We start from the raw sequence: 13,100 nt of genomic DNA, 5'->3' as shown, positions 1-13,100 counted from the left end.
GATGCCATAAAATGTTGTATCCAACTTGTGGATAATCTTATTATGACACTCGTGAAAATTGTCGCACGAACGGTAGTGACAGACATTCACTCATGCCATAATAATCAAGATTATCCATTTGTTTCACACATACTATTATGTGAATTTGTATAAAATTAATAACATTTACTTAAAGGGTACAATTAATGAAATGTGAGTCTGCTTCAAGTAAATCTGGATTTTAAGTTCTGCAAGATGGACAATAAAACAGCCTGTCCTATCAGCTGCTCTTGTTCGCAAAAGGTCTCATATATTTGGGAAATTTAGTATAGTGTAGAAGATTTTGACCAAGTTCCATTAGCGGGAATTGTGTTCTTTAGTTGAGGATATAGGGTTAATGAGGTAGTAGGTCTCTTAATAAATAACTCAGGTAAGTACAATCTTTACATTCATAGCAATCAATTAAATTTAGTCTTTTTAATTATAAATTTAACGGTTTCGAAACAAGAATATTGTACAATAAGACAGCACTTTTCTTCACGACGCAGATGTTTTAAATTATTTTCGGTTTTCTCCTTCAAATTTTCTAATGTTCCTTCAAATTAACGGCAAAATTGGAGTGAAATAAGTAGCCAATAGACTTGGACCTCACATAGACACGTCTCAGATCTAATTTCCCTTGCAAGGATACGTTCTCGCGTACCTTTTAATTGTTTCTCCTCTCATTAATTAATTCATCCATCTATTCACCCACCCATCCATGCATAGTAAAATTTAAACAAATAGAACAGAAAACAGTTGTTGCTATGATTGCTTCTAGTGATTGTAGTTTATATGTGCCAACCTACCATTGCAAGCAAGTTATGTAGTGTGGGGCGATTGCTTTATTCCAATTATATTACACCGTTCACTTCAATCCTTACACTGTAGACCTACACCACCTGTACACCATTGACTGACAGAGACAATGGATGCTATTCATAGTCGCGATTAGTCCAGACTAAGGCGATACCAAATGTGTACCAATAGCAGATAAACTTTTTTCTTCTTCATAGACGGGCTTTTGCGTTCGTCCAAGGATGACGCGGCCTTAATATGAACTAACTTTAGTACAGTCTAAGGCACAACTAGTCAATGTTTATGAATAAGAGTCAATCTCTTTACTATGTCTATTATGTTACAGTAATGTGAAAGTGTATGTTTTTCATTCCATTTTCATATACTTTCAAAATTACAGGGACATGAACAACTTAAATTAATTGTAAGATCTTTAATTATTCTTGTTTAAAGGGTTTACAACTACACGGGTTACAAAATGAACGACAAAGAAAAATAGGCTTAAATGTATAGAACTTATAGCAAGCTGACATAAGTGTACGTTATAGGAAACAACTGAACATATTACAGGTAAATAAATAATTCAATTTTTACATTTTAATTAATAATATGCTCCCATAGTCCACTGCTGTAGAGTAATGGTTAGCACGTCTGACCGTTAAACGAGCGGGTCCGGGTTCAAATCCTGGTTCGGACAAGTTACCTGGTTGGGGATTTTTCCGTAGTTTTATCTCAACAAATTGAAGCAGAATTGCTGGGTAATAGGGTGGAGTGAAAATATGAAGTTTAAGGAATCAAAATGTAATACCAGGGAAAAGTTGTGGGGTCGTATAATAAAGAACAATGCATACCATTTTTTCTCTAGCTTAATATTTAAAGGTGCCCTAAGAGCACCACATTTTGAAATTTTTATATAATTTGGAGGTTCAAATTCTTTTAGCGAGAGAACATTCTCCAGTGGTTTAATCTGAACAGCATAACAGGAAAATGTTAAAAATATATATGTTAAAAGACTCTGCATATTTTAGGTCCTCTGTTATTTAATCTTGAAATATCACAGAAACCTCACTTTATAAGAAAATTGGACATAATCACAAAACTCTTAGGTGTGATATAATTAATATAATCAATGGAAATTCATTCTTCTGATATTGCAGGGTATTTAAATCAAAACAATGGCTCTAATTAAGAAAAGAAATTTTACCTTCTGCCCTGTATTCTGAATGCTGGAGGGGCTGAACCAATCACAATTACCTATCATGACGTAATGAAATATTATCTATGGATCAAAAATGAATTGAAACCTACTTCAAATCAAACTAACCTACTGTTGGAGAGATTTCAGAAAGAGTTGCTATCAAAAATAAGGAAATTTAGGTAAAGGCATCTATTCCGACAGCCAATCATACAAGAATATTACAACTGATTCGTGCTTACCATGTTCAATACAGAAAAATACTGTATACTGTAGCCCCAATTTAAAGTCTTCCAAATAAAGTTTAAATATGTGGTTTTACAACAGTTCACTAGCTATATAATGAAAAACAAAATAATAGAACAAATATACAAAAAGGCAAAAAAAAAAAAAAAAAAGAAAAAAAAAATATAGGCTAATTTTAAGAAACTTCAAAGCCCTTGGGGCACTCAAAAATTAGATATAGAAACTACATATTTTACACATTCCTAAGTTAAGTGGAAAGACAGCATTTTGCAACTATTATATTTAGAAAATAATTAAAAAAAACAATTTCATGCATAGATTCACTTCACCCTACTGGGTAACTTTCGGCGTTGGATCTCTCATTTCGCCATCATCATCATCATCATCATCATCATACCATAGCCCGGGTTCAGTTCACGTTGCGACGTGCTGTACTTGTACAAGAGCGCGGTCATTCGGCTACCCAATCGTTCACAGAATAGGAGTTCTAAGCACATTGAGCCCCAGGCTGCAGTGTAAGCCTTCGGATCCCTCTTCCTTACAAGAAAAAAAAAAGGCTGTCATAAGTGTAAACAAATTATGACTGAAATCGGAGCATACTTTTATTCCGGAAATACGAAAGTGTTCTCTTAAAAAGCGAAGTTTGTTTAATGCGAAACAACAACTACCTTTGGAATTTCTAATTTCGATTTGCATTTGTAAGTCTACGTAATGCTATTGTACTTCAGAAGGTTGGACATACAGCAGTCCCTGGATCCCTGATGTAGACTACTTCAGACTACTAAAACCGCAGCTCATAGTCCCTCGGCTGTATATCTCGACACTCCGTCAGAGCGAAGTATCGAAATCACCCCCCGGGGTCACAGGACACGATTGAATGGTGTTGCGAGCTGTGAGGCGTGTGGTAGGACGGCAGGCGGCTCTCGACAGGGTGGCCGTAAAACTCGTGTTAAACATCTCAAACTCAAGTGGCGAAGGATTGAGGTGTCCTATCACTGTAAAAACACGGGTGACCAAACTGTGAAAGCAGCTAAATCAGACACAAGACGCCTACATGTGAAGTAGTGAGCTGTACTTTGTATAGTAAAAACAGAGGTGACCAATTTGCGAAAGTAGTTATATCAGACACAGAACACTCCAATCATTGTAAACGAGGCGTAAAAAAATTGCGAAGGTTGTGAAGTCAGACACAAAGCACTCTAATCATTGTAAAATAGGCGTGAAAAAATTCCGAATGTTGTTAAATCAGACACAAAGCGCGCGCCAATCATTGTAAAACAGGCGTTAAAAAATTGCGAAGGTTGTTAAGTCAGACACAAAGCGCGCCAATCATTATAAACAGGCGTAAAAAATTGCGAAGGTTGTTAAATCAGACACAAAGCACTCCAATCATTGTAAAACAGGCATGACAAAATTGCGAAGGTTGTTAAAACAGACACAAGTCCTAGTGAAGTACTAGTGACCTTTACTATCGTTGTAAAAACAGGAGTGAACAAATTGTGAAACTCATTATGAGGCACAAGGTACTCAAAGTGATTTAGTGAGCTGTTCTATCATTGTAAAAAGAGGGTGACCAAACTACGAAGGTTATTAAACCCAACACCACCAAGTGAAATAGTAAAGTGTTTCACCATTGTTAAAAAAACATGGGTAATCAAATTCAGAATTTTAAAATCAAACACAATTCAAACTGGAAAGTAGGGAAATTGAAGAAAATCGCTGGCATGAATTAACACCGACAAGCCCAACTAAAAAGAGGTTAAGAGAAGATCGGAATTCGAACTGGGACAAAATATACGTGACAGGTGTTGGACAGTCTGTTCAATCAGCAATTGTGGTGGAAAGTAACTGTCATAAGAAGATCGTTGACCAGGTACGTGTAGACGACAGAGAATTGGCTGAAATGCAGATCGCGCCGGAGGAAGCGAGACAGAATCTGGAAATGCTGAGATCAAGAATATAGAAGAAGAAAACATATGTGAAGAAATCAGATAAGAGCGGCTTAGGTACCACAAGTGCAATGAAATTTAGTGACACGAGTAGAAATTCAAGTGATTTGGGAAGTGATTTAACCAGATTAGTGCCGAGAGAAGTGAAATTGTTGCTGTGAGTGCAAGAGCTGAAATGGTGAGAAGTGAAGTGAAGAAAAAGAAAGACGAGTTTATAACAGAAAAGGATGAAGTGAATGTTTCTGGTCCAGAGACGGCTAAGGACATAGGAAGTAAAATAAAATGTGAATTAGAGGAGTGTAATAGAAAGTTAAGTAAGACGATAGAGGTAATGAAAATAGGTAAGGAGTATGATGGAGGAGGCTAGCTAGCATAGCGAAGTAAAATATGTAGAAATCTAGTGAGATCTGAAAATGGAATGTACACAAGAAACGGACATAATAGCGAATATATTGGACAATAATGTAGTATGTTTTAGTAACAAGTATTGTTAGAAACAGTGTGTGTTCGATATAAGTGAACTGAAAATCAAGAATAGAGTTGTAAAAGTGTCAATTTTGAATGATCTAAATTAAGTTGTTTATTAGGTTTTAAAGGTGGGATTACTGATCAATTTAAATGGGGTCGAAAGTTAAATTATAAGAGCGTCTACAAAGGGTATATCTGTAATGAATGTAATGGTGGCACCGGATACAAAATTGTGAGGTCCATATTACATGGATGTTAATATTGACATCAAATATATATCATCTATCAAATCAAACACAAAGTGGCGAAGACTTTACCTCCTAGATCGGTATGAAACAGGAATGAAGAAACTATGAAAATTGTTAAACCAGATGCAACGTTTCTCCAATTGAAGTGACACAGGATTTAACTCTTATAGAATAAAACAGGGCTGAGAAATCTATGAACTTTGTTAAATAAGACATAAGGCATCCTCCAAATGAAGAAATGAGATATACTATCATTATATAAAGATGGGTGACCAAACATTGCAGGCCGTATAATGAGGCAGAAAATATTTTAAAACAAAATAACAGTAAATTGAGCTTCTTATCATTGTATAAACCAAGGATGGTCAAACTTTACAAATGGTTAACTAAAACACAAAGTATCTCCATCGATGGAAAGTAATTGACCCACGGTGGCCAAACTGTGCAGAATTTTAATAAATATATGCAACAAGAACACTTAAAGTATAGTACAGTAGTGTTGGAAGTAGCAGCATTAGCAAAGGTGTTTTGTTTAACGACAGTTTAAACTGCAGAGGTACTTCAGCGTCGAACTCCAACGCGGTTGAGAAATGTCAGAAGAAGTGTCACCATCCCTCCACCAGGAATTACATTTTTTTTTTTTACGTTCCGTAAATCTTAACCCTTCCAGAGAAGCCATGCTAACAATTTTATCGTCATTTAAAGCCATCATCCTCAACCGGATATGAACCCACGGTTGTCGGGTCCAACAACCCAGCATGTTCATCGCTATATCACGTAGGGCTGCAGTAGTTACGTAGATAAATGCATTCGTAAACAGATATAAGTCGACTGTTTCACACATAGTCGTGAAAATGCCAAGAAGGAAAGAAGTACATTGCGGAAAACAAAATATATGTACGAAATAAATCACTATATCACTGCGCAAAAATATATGAGTGTATGAATGTAGATTACACTGTTAATATATAAATACACTTATACTGCGTGATATAAAATTTATTTGCCAAATGGAATGCATTATTCTATTCGAAAATGACTGCTATTTTTCTTTTATATGTATGTTTTTTCATTGACTCATAAAGTAGACCCTGGTGAACAACAGTACTACAATAATTATTTTGTGTTTTATTTTGTTTATTTTTGGAGTGATTGAAGGCTGCAAGAGAAATCATTATTACTAGTTCTAACTTTTTGTTACACTCTTCATAGGGGAAAAAATGAATCTATATAATACTATATAAATAAAAATAGTATGTAGGAAACAGGATTTGCAATGACTACTATACTTTTACTACTACTTTTGACCAATAAAACGGTACGAAAGGACGTATTTCAACCAATCATGGCTGCTTATCGCACAATTTATCACTTCCCTAGCATTTGTTTCTTTGTTTGCCAACATTCTAACTGCAAATTCTTTACGGTACTATAAAACATGCTTTGCGATCGTCATTTGTTTCCCGCATAGATAGTCGACTGAAAATGGCGGCTCCGTTCAAACATTTTGGTGAAGGGAACATTAGTAAAATATAATTATAGAAAGTCAATTAATATCTATTTTATTATATTAGAGTACTTTAGTTCTTCTAATCTCTATATACTTTCTTCTGTTTTTATCACCTCTCTATCATTTGTTTCTTTGTTTACCAACATTTCAAACTGCAAATTCTTTACGGTACTCTAAAACATGCTTTGCGATCGTCATTTGTATACCGTATGGACAGTCAACTGAAAATGGGCTCCGTTCAAACATTTTGGTGAAACTAACATTAGTGAAATAGAATTTTAAAGTCAATTTTTATTGTATTAGAGTACTTTATTTCTTCTAATCTTTATATACTTTCTTCTATTAGTTTAATAGTCAATTAAATCCCACTCGAGTTTTGATTTTCTCTAGATAAATCAAAACCTCTAGTGAGATTACTATTGACTATTACACTTTTACTACGTCATATTACTTTTGACCAATAAAACGGTACGAAAGGACGTATTTCAAATAATAATGGCTGCTTATCGCACAATTTTATCGCGTCTCTAGCATTTGTTTAATTTTATCGCGTCCCTAGCATTTGTTTAATTTTATCGCGTCCCCAGCATTTGTTTCTTTGTTTGCCAACATTTGAAACTGCGCTGGTCTGGACGTTAAAAAAAAATTACAAACCACTCCAGTCGATACACAGCAGTTTCAAATGACTCGCATTGGCATTCGAGAATAACAATTAATAAAGGTCACTGGTCATACTTATGCATCTTCCCTGATCCTATTTACAAATAAATGAAGAGCACCATTCGAAAATCCTGAATAAGTTGAGGAATACATCATGTAGGCCTACATCAACGAGTTCCACTTCTTTTATGCACACGTCCAATATAACAGCAACTGAACCACCAACCACTAAAACATTCAAATTTGAAAATTGTACATTCAATAATTATTCCTTTTAAATTTATTCATGTTTATTTTTTATGTCATCGTCGTTAATTAAAACTTTTCTAACATTTGTATATATTATTTAGGTTATGTTATAGCTTCTGCTTTATGATATTATGGATAGTTACGTATCAGAGATTGTTTAATATTAATATTTATTGAAAATCATCTGCCAAGTGACGTTGATTACTGGGATTGGGATAATTGAAGTGGAATGCAACTGTTAATAAAAATGAAAGTGAATCAACAAAGCCTTCTTGACTAGTAACACTGCCATCGTGATCTAGATCGAGAAGGCATTGCTAGTAATCGTCTACAGAGTTCAATGAAGATTCCATAGTTGCACAACTGATAGCAAGATAACAGCTAATCATAACACACTACAGCCATCTGGCATGCATCTAGCGTAATATTTGCAATATTGAGATGGTACAATAATACATTTGAAGACAGTTGTATTTTCGTAAGTCAATTAAGATTTTATTGTATTGGAGTACTTCGTTACTTCTTTTCTTTATATACTTTCTTCTAATCGTGTAGTAGTCAATTAAATCCCACTCGAGTTTTGATTTTCTCTAGATAAATCAAAACCTCTAGTGAGATTACTGTTGACTATTACACTCTTACTACGTCATACTACTTTTGACCAATAAAACGGTACGAAAGGACGTATTTCAACCAATCATGGCTGCTTATCGCACAATTTTATCGCGTCCCTAGCATTTGTTTAATTTTATCGCGTCCCTAGCATTTGTTTAATTGTATCGCGTCCCTAGCATTTGTTTCTTTGTTTGCCAACATTTGAAACTGCGCTGGTCTGGACGTCAAAAAAAAAAAATATATATATATACATATATATATATATATATATATATATATATATAAGTCGATGCACAGCAGTTTCAAATATGACTCGAATTGGCATTCAAGAACAAGAATTAATAAAAATCACTGATCATACCTATGCATCTTCTGAAATCCGATTTACAAATAAATGAAGAGCACCATTCGGAAATCCTGAATAAGTTGAATACACCATGTAGGCCTAAATCAACGAGTTCCACTTCTATTACGCACACGTCCAATGTAACATCAATTGAACCACCAACCATATTCAAATTTGAAAATTGTACATTCAATAATTATTCCTTTTAAAATTATTCATTCGGAAATCTTGAATAAGTTGAATACACCATGCAGGCCTAAATCAACGAGTTCCACTTCTATTACGCACACGTCCAATATAACATCAATTGAACCACCAACCACATTCAAATTTGAAAATTGTACATTCAATAATTATTCCTTTTAAAATTATTCATGTTTATTTTTTATGTCATCGTCGTTAATTAAAACTTTTCTAACACTTGTGTACAGTATATTAGTTAGGTTATGTTATAGTTCTGCTATATGATATTATGGATAGTCACGTATCAGAGATTGTTTAATATTAAGATTTATTGAAAATCATCTGTCAAGTGACGTTGATTACTGGGATTCGGATAATTGAAGTGGAATGCAACTGTGTTAATAATAAAAATGAAACTGAATCAACAAAGCCTTCTTGATTAGTAACATTGCCATCGTGTATAACTATAGATCGAGAACTTCTCGACCAAAAGGCATTGCTCACTACTGCCATCTAGCATGCATCTAGCGTAATATTTGTAATGTTGAGATGGTACAGTAATACATTTGAAGACAGTTGTATTTTCGTAAGTCAATTAATATTTTATTGTATTGGAGTACTTCGTTACTTCTAATCTTTATATACTTTCTTCTAATCGTGTAATAGTCAATTAAATCCCACTCGAGATTTGATTTTCTCTAGATAAATCAAAACGTGTAGTGAGATTACTGTTGATAAAATGTTAAAATGCTACGTAATAACTAGACATCGGATTTTTAGGCACTAAAAATTGCAGTTTTAGGCGCCTAAAATAAGCTCAAAATTTGTAAAATTAGGCTCTATTTTAATGAAAATAGGCATTTTAGGCACATCAAGGTTTCATACTTATTTCTTTCACTGAAAGTTTTAGTTATACACTAAAATACACACAAAAAAGTATGTTTAAACATTAAAAAAGAATACTATATTATATTTATAAACAGAGCTGCACAAATTTAATATATTGAAACTAATGAAATAATGATTATTGATATCAAGATTACTCATTTTAAGTTATTGAAATTCAGTTCCATGCTCAGACTTTACTATAATCATCTGCACAGTACACCACCAGAATTTTTTCTAAATTCTCCACAGTTAACCTTTGCCTTTTGTCACTGAGAATCATTTTGAAAGCAGAAAAACTTCTTTCAACCGAAACTGATGTGAGAGGCGCAAATTTTAAATTAGGTACAATAGAAACATCAATACTTACTGCAACATTTACACTTTCCCCCGATATCACTCTTGATACCTTTTCCAACAATGAAAATCCTACATTCTTATTTAATACGTTGTCCCAATTATTTTTAACTTTTTTCCCAGTTTCGCCCAAAGCAGAATGTATGTTCACATGAGCTTCCTTCACTATTGCTATTTGGCTACAAAGAGATTGTTTTTCACGTTCTAATTGTTCAATGCTTGCAGGTATGAAAGAAAAGTTTGATGTTATGTAGGCAATATCGTTTTACACTCGTGAGTCATTCAGACAATCTTTCACTGCTTTCACACACGCTGCACTATCAGTTTCAGCTAATTTATCAATAACTGTGACCACTTCTTTAAAATACTTAGAATAATACACCACTGACTGAATCCAGGTTCCCCATCGTGTAACAACCAGCTGAGGTGGGAGTGGGATATCTGGAAAGTTCTCTCTGAATGGGGCTTTACAAAAACATTTTTTTGTGTTAGAAATAAACGAATTGACAAGAGGAAATTCATTCCGGATTGTTTCAGAAACCCTGTGAAGGCCATGTGCTAGACAGGTTACATGCGTGAGGTTAGGATAAAATGTTTTAAGAAGTGGAGCTGCAGCAACCATGTATGAGGCAGCATCAGTACAAAACAACAGAACTTTAGAATCGTCTATATTACCTGAGTATAAAGACTGTAGGCCTTTATTTACAAAATAAACAATGGCTTGGCTATTCACTTTCGAAAGTTCCTTAACACATACGAGGTGTGGAATCGAAGGTCCATCAGGACTAAGTTTTCCTACTACCATATTTGCTATATACCTATTCATAGGATCTGAGGTTTCATCCACAGACCCCCATATGTAAGAATCACATATATCCTCCCGAATGGAAGCTAAAGTTTCATTGTATATTCTGTCTAAGTAATTTTTTCTTAGGGTCGACTCAGATGGGATATTTTGTTTGCAGTATTTTTGTAAAAACTGTCTTAAAACCGGATTTTCAATTGCATTCCAGGGAATGTTAGCGGCAACAAACGCTCTGGTTAAATCAGCATAGAAATTGCTGCTGAGATTGGATGAAGTAGGCTGTGTTAGTAGTTTGTTGCAGTTGAGTTTTCTGCTGAGCTTTAGCCTTATGAGCCGCTCCTTGCACATGCTGCTTTAGGTGGCACTTCTTTTCTTGCGAAATCTAAAAATGTAAAGTAAACTGAATTAAAATAAAATCCTAATTGTTGTATTGCCGTATTTCTATTACAAAGTTAGTGGGTTCGAACAATCAAAATTTTAATGACCTGCAAATACTTTAACTACCGTATCGGAATTTAAAAGGTTAAAGTGTAGTGGTCTTAAAAAGAATTATACCTCAGGATAGCTCAGTCAATGTATAAATATTAAGGGCCTACTCATTAAAATTAATAGAATTTATATAGGGTAGAGGGAGGGAATTTCGCCACCAATTTAGTTTTCTAGTATTTTTCCGAAGAATTTTCTGAAGAAGCGTGATGACAAAATAATCAGTGATAGTGTAATTAATGCCTAATAAAGTGGAAGTAAAAGCAAACATTTAGATCATGTTCTTTAATAGTAATAAACAATGTAATGCAAATATGTCAATGTGGCGAACTTCCCTGACCATGGAGGGAAATTCGCCATACAATTATATTTTGTTTAAAGAAAGCTAGCATAGATCTTAATGTCTTACGTAAGTAACAAGATATGCAAAGTATTAATAAAATAATCATTACAGATAGCATTAGCCTATTGTTACCCTGTACATGAGAGATTAAAAACAGATTCACTCCCTTAGTCCGAATCTGAGTCCAAAGAACTGGCACAAGCCTCATCACACTTTACACATAATCCCCTCATTTTTACAGATCCTCCATCGCAATCTTCGTGGAACCAACGTTCGCACATAACACATTGATACCACTCCACTTTCTTCCCTTTGAGGTTATAATAATCATCCCCACAGTCCCCACAAAATGTGGATTTAAATTTCTTCGTTCCTTTGGATGCGAGTCCACTGCATCCAGGTTGCTGAGGTTCTTCATTCCCAATGTTCCTTTTGTTCTTCGTGCGATATTTTTGATGTTCTTTCTTTTTTGCTTGATGTGGAACTCTTTCTTTCATGGGAGCGGCTTCTTCAGGAGAAAAGAGCTTTCTGGTGACGAGAACTGCAGATGAATTAAGAGATTTTCTTGCCCCTTTCCTCTGAATTTTCGGAGTCTCCATAATACTATGGAAGGTAACATTGTGTCCGTTTCCACTCCCAGATTCACTTGGAGAGGAATCCGCAATCTCTTCCTGCACTTCAATCGGTCTCTCAGAAATAGAACTTGGAGCAAAAGCCTCTTTCGGGATTGCCTCCGGATTGAATGGATAAATGCCCGTTGCTCTGAATCCAGAGATGGCATTGTTGGGGACTGCAGTCTTCATCCAAGCTTCGGTAAATATAGACGGAAAGTGTACCTTAGATAATGGACGACCAGGATATCGACGTCTGAAATTATCAACTGCTTGATTCCAGTACACCTTCAGAGGACGAAAGAAGCTTTTGTCCAGCGGTTGCAGCTCGTGGGAACAATGAGCGGGCAGGCATAAAATTTGTATCCCAAGTGGTTCTGCGATATCAAGAACTGCCTCATCCAAATGGCTTTTGTGTCCATCCAAAATCAGCAAGGCTTTACCTGGCAATCTGTGGCGGTTGAAATGTTCAATAAATTTGCAAAATGATTCCACAGTGATGTATCCTTTAGGTGTCATTTCAAATATTGATCCTGGTGGCAATTCGTCTCCCCAGATGTCCTTTCGATTCTTTCCCTTGTAAAGAATCATTGGCGGGATGAAGCTAGTCCCAGAAGCATTTACACAGGCCAACACAGTTACAGTTTCCCCCTTCTCACCATGTGTCGAGACGTGTACACGTTTGGAACCTTTTAGTGCCAATATCTTCTCTTGAGGATTCAAAGTAAGTTGGAGACCTGTTTCGTCTACATTATAGATAAGTTGCGGCGATGTTGATAAGTTTGAAGAATCATACACTTGCCCAAGTAGCTCATAAAATTCTCCAACCCGTTGAGCGTTGAACCGCATCAGTCTTCCGTAACTCAAGCTTTCTCCCTTACGCAAAACAATATCTGGATGTCGAGCTTTGAAGCCTTGAAACCAGAACTTTCCGGCTCGTTCATTCCTGAACATATTTTCTATGTTATTCTTTGCACAAAAGAGGAAAACCATTGATTGAAGCTTCTGTTTAGTGATTCCAAAACCAACAGATTGAAGTCTCAGTATACGAGCTACCAGCTCATTCTCTTGCTCTCTGGAAAGTGTAGGTGGTCTTCCAAAAGATTTTTTAGGAGATCCCGTACGTTT

The 13,100-nt window shown here is 35.3% G+C and overlaps 1 protein-coding gene across 1 annotated transcript in view; it reads right to left on the bottom strand.

Moving 5' to 3' along the window:
• LOC138713513 (otoferlin-like) overlaps positions 1-13,100 on the bottom strand; it is a 1,213,561-nt gene that overhangs the window by 615,490 nt on the left and 584,971 nt on the right. The gene's annotated exons all lie outside the window — the stretch shown is intronic.

This window comes from Periplaneta americana, chromosome 14, assembly GCF_040183065.1.
Source record: "Periplaneta americana isolate PAMFEO1 chromosome 14, P.americana_PAMFEO1_priV1, whole genome shotgun sequence".
NCBI classification, from domain to species: Eukaryota; Metazoa; Arthropoda; class Insecta; order Blattodea; family Blattidae; genus Periplaneta; species Periplaneta americana.
The sequence above is the reverse complement of the archived record's forward strand: the minus strand, read 5'-3'. Positions and strand labels throughout refer to the sequence as shown.